The following is a 5,340-nucleotide window of genomic DNA, read 5'->3' as shown; positions in this document are numbered from 1 at the left end:
AACCATTCATTATTACTAATAAAAAAAATTGTTACTGTTGTTTTTGTCGTTGTTGCTGCTATTTTTGCTATCGTTGTTGATGTATTGTGACTCCGGAAAGAAACTAATTTTGTTTTACTTGAGGTAAAAGAACACAGGATTTTAGATTATTTGTACATCTATCTTATTACCCTGACATAGGAAAATGGATTTTGCCTTCAGAAATTCATTATATTTTAGAAATATTTACTGAGCTTGTTCCTTAGCGATTTAATATGACTTCCTCTGAGAAAAAAAGAAGACCTGGTAACTATACATACAGACACAAATATTTTTTTAATATATTGAAAACGAAATTCCTATAAATTACTAACAGGTAAAATTATTACAATTATAATATTAACGGACAGACACAGTTGTAAATGCAAACCTTTATACATTGAAAAATACAAAAATAAAATAATACATAGTGACAACATAAATATTAATAATATAGGCCATAACAACAACAGCAATAACAACAGCAGCAGCAGCACAAATTTTGTGAGGGTTATGAGCGTGTAGTAACTTCTACAGAATTAACAAAACGAAATATAAATTTTGAATTTTATGTTTTGTTTTGTCTTTGTTTTTATTTTGCTTTTCTTTTTTTGTGAAATCTTTACACGCTGCCCAAACACAGAAAAATGGCTTCGATTATTATCACCTACATCTCCAAAACAAAATAAAATAAGACGTTTCACAAACAAAGAGCAAACAAAATATAGCCAAGAAATACATTACACAACAGACTGAACACATGGATCAAGGAAAATGAGCTTTAAATGAATATTTAATAAGAAAAAGAAATTGTTTCAAATGGCTTGTCGAATATTTTAAATGGTAGAGGTAACAACAACTCCCGCACAGCGAAAACGTGTAAGTTACAAGAAACAAAATTTTAAAATGTTAAGGGCTATTAACGCAACATTTACCTTTGTTTTTACAATTACAAAGGATTTAGATTTTATGATAATTTGAAAACAATATTGACTGGATGGAGAAAACATCTCTTAGTCCCATGATCTAATCTAAGAGATTGGATAAAGAAAAGCAGTTTATCTGTGATTTAAGAAAAATGGTGAAGGATTCACCTTAATTCTTCTTACGTCTTTTGGACCAAAAACCTTAAATAAGTTCACCGAGGTAATCCCCTTCTGCAACCATAAGTTTTCCACCACCTTCTTGAAACTGTATAGAAATAAAAATATAATACTCTTGTCTCAATTTTTCTGTGCACTTCTCTTTGCAGCCCTGTATAAAATCTTAGGTATTTTGACTTTACGGTTTGAATTGTAGTATTGTCTATCCAATCGAAATATTGCAACAGCAGTTATCAAGTATTTGAGAATATTCACATCTATTTTGCAAAAATATATAATTTGAAATAGTTTGCTTTTGTTTTGGACTGAAAGTTTTCTGCATTTTAATGTTCTTGAATAAATTTCTTCGCATACAAGAGCTGAGACAACTATACTTCACAATTGTTTTTGAGATGCTTGTCTTCTGATATTTGTGAGTCCATTGAATAAATATTCAGCCCTATTAAATATTTGCCTTCCTAAACAGGAAATAATACGATAGTTCCTGCCCTAAATAAATTCAATTTGTACTTTTAAAGATGTTCTTTGGGATAACGGGAAATATTGAACTTCAGGTAGAATAAAGTAAATATTGCGTAGATTATGAATTTTCATTGAAGAGATGGGGTCACGAAACAAAAAGTTGCAGGGGGCCTTTAAAAGTCATGTGATGGCCCTGGGTGTTCAGTTCCTTTTAACGCTTTTTAATACATCGGGATTACAGGGCGATACTGAATTAAAGAGGAAATTGCATGTCCATTATTCTTATAAAGATGTTCGGTATCCAATATTCATTTTGACGATTGGAATCTAGGAAAATGGTATCCACTTCTGGAGACAGCAAATTATTTTGAGTAATCATTATCATAATCAATTTTATTGACCTGTTCAAAATACAATATTTAGCACATATGTCAGTTACATTAATGAAACGAAAAGAAAACTAATTAAAACTACAGAAAATTGCTACGTGTAGTAAATTAGTCCTGAAATGTGTACGTGTAGTAAATTAGTTCCGAAATAAATGTAATAAATGAAACCTATTAAGAAATGTTTTACTTGTTCTTATTGTTATTGTTGTGTAGTGTTGGTTAGCTATGATCAAACAGATTTATGGAACTTCGATAACTGACCAAATGATTGGAGAATATCTACAACACCTCATTTACCGATATAAAAGGTTTTTGCATGATTGGGGGGACACATTACACACACAGACATACAGTAGTTGTCAGTGTTAAATCTCCGATCATTGCATTTTATATGCGTTTTATCTATGGCCATTCCTTTTTTATTTCAGATATGTTTTATCAATGACCAATGTATATATATATATATATAACATGCATACATATGTACATACACATACATACATATATATATCTGTGTGTGTGTGTGTGTGTGTGTGTGTGTGTGTGTGTGTGTGTGTGTGTGTGTGTGTGTGTGTGTGTGTGTGTGTGTGTGTGTGTGTGTGTGTGTGTGTGTGTGTGTGTGTGTGTGTAGTGATCTGTGAGTGTGTTCTGTGTGCAATCTACGATGATCCGAAGAGTACATGTTACTTGGTATAATGTAATGGCATTTTAGTTTATTGTAATTTTTGTCGTTAATTGGCGGCCAGATCAGACCCTGCGATTTGATATACTAACGGAATTTAGTGTTACCATTTCATAATGTAGACAAATATGTTACCCATACGACGTCTGAGTGTCTGCATCTTTTCTACTCCAAAGCAAAAAATTAACCAACTAATTTTAGTAAAGTTGACGCGTTAACGTGTAGTAGATATTGCAGTTATATTTTTTTTTTTACCCCAAACACAGGAGTATTTCATTCACGCACTCGTAGTAGCATTTCTTCGGAGAAAAACTAAATTTACAAATTTGCATAGAGAAGTTTCATGAGGTAAAAATGAGTCTACGAAACTTTCGAGATTTGTTCATCCTTTTACCTTAAAGCTATTATCTTACGTAAAACAAGGGTGATGAAATTTCTACAAGCAGAAAATAGATGATAGTATTGTTTTAAAATGCTTGTAAAAAAAAATATTTGGAAAAATATCTGATATGTCGAGTGTACTTTTAGATTCCTTTTAAATGAAAATGTACTAGAAGATCTTTTTTACTACTTAGATCAAAAGTTATGTATAAATGGCTGTAATTGAAATTTGTATAACCAAATAAAGTTATTTGTTTTGTTTTGCTTTTCTGTTACTTTAGATGTAGCTCCAAAGAAAAACATTTTATATGCCTTGTGTAGATATTAAAAGCCAAATTGCTATTTTTGTGAAGCCGATACAATATACTTTGAAATCCACAAGTTACTCATACGAAAGAACAGCAACACTCAATAGAGCGTAGAATTACTTGAAACAAGGCCGAAAGGAGGACGGATCGTTACAAGAAGGTGGCAAAAAGTTAGGTTTGCCTCTAAAAGATGTTGTTCGAAGTTTCTATCAACCAAAAAAAGAAATTGAAAATAGGTTGTACTTTTAACAAGTTAAACTTTATAGTGATACCCCAGAACGTTGCCTTCGCATCGAGGCTGAATGATTTTTGCCTTGAGTGTATTTCAACAACTACGACACAGAGATGATATAAGAAGAATATTCTGTGGTTGCTGATGAACTAATTAGGTATGAACAGTCAGTTACTACTTTGGGATACCTAAAATTAAGAGAGACATTATTACTTCTAAGGCTGCAGGAAATATATCTTGGACAAGACAATTCTCGTCTACTCTTGTAGAGTTGAGTGCAATAAGGAGACGCGGCTACCCAAATCAAGAATACTCGACAATCGCATCGCTTTACGAAAGGAATGAAAGCTTATCATCAATGGTTTTAGTTTATCTCATCTATAAGCATCAGTTAATTAAAATTGTTCGTTAACCTGTTTCGTAAATTTGTCTCGCATAATTCAAATAGTCCCAAGCAAAAATCAGTTTTACAAACGACAAGCAGCTGTCAGAGAGGAAACATTGAAGTATTTACCATCAATATAAATGACAGTTTGGGAGGTATTTGCTAGGCTATACTTCGCTCAGGAGGCGGAACATAATTGTTGCTGTCATCGTATTTACCACAGTGCAGAATCGCATGCATATCCTCTTTCAAATATTAATGTGTTTAAATCACGAAATTGTCTCGCTTATTTTCCTTGCGAAAGATTTGCATTTACCTTTAAAAAAAACGTTTCCTTCGAATTTTGTGTGAAATTTCATTTGATTAAACATTATTTTCGCCTCACTGCCTTCAATATATTAGACTGGACTTATTTTTATATTGTTCAAGCAGAAGATAACTATGGAGCGTTTTCAAGTACATAAAATGAAAACTTGGAGTGAGATACATGGAATGATAGATAGATAGATAGATAGATAGATAGATAGATAGATAGATAGATAGATAGGTAGGTAGGTAGGTAGGTAGGTAGGTAGGTAGGTAGGTAGGTAGGTAGGTAGGTAGGTAGGGTGGGTAGGTGGGTGTATGGATGGATGGATGGATGGATAGATAGATAGAGAGAGAGGGTGAGAGAGAGAGAGAGAGAGAGAGAGAGAGAGAGAGAGATGAAATAATGCTTGAAGATTGATAGAGAGAAACTTAAAAGGGTTGACTATTTATTCAAGAAATGAGTTGTGATGAAGAAAATGCAAAAAACGTATAAAGATACAAAGTAGAAAAGAACCAGAAACAAAATTACGGACATTAAAGAAGAAAATAAAAAGGAAACCCAATTTCGAGAATATGGTCGAGTAGAAGCAAGATTTTGGTAATAAATTTGTTAGAACCTGGTAAGGAATAACATCATCTGGAATTAAATAAAAGGAGCAATGCAGCGTATGCCGACAAAGTGATGTCGCCTGAAAGATTTATATAAAGACTTCAACGTTCCTTCACCAGGAAAGAAAACCCTGGGTGTGGTTAGTGGACCATCCTGAGGCGAGTTGAAGTAAGGTAAGCTGAGGCATGATGTGGTGTAGTGTTATAAGAAGGAAATGCCATGATGAATACATGTGGAAGTAGGGAGGTTGCGTGCTAAATCAGAAGCAGTTGCTCTCAAATTGTTCACAGATGAATATCCTGCTATCATTCCCAAAATACTTCTGCTACATTCTCCTTTATCCTCTCTTTCTGCCCCACTTCGCAATATCACACCCCTCTTTTTCCCTTTCCGTCACTATCTAATTCTCTCTCTCTCTCTCTCTCTCTCTCTCTCTCTCTCTCTCTCTCTCTCTCTCTCTC

The sequence above is a fragment of the Octopus bimaculoides genome, chromosome 8 (assembly GCF_001194135.2).
Source record: "Octopus bimaculoides isolate UCB-OBI-ISO-001 chromosome 8, ASM119413v2, whole genome shotgun sequence".
NCBI classification, from domain to species: Eukaryota; Metazoa; Mollusca; class Cephalopoda; order Octopoda; family Octopodidae; genus Octopus; species Octopus bimaculoides.
This window is presented reverse-complemented; position numbering follows the sequence as displayed.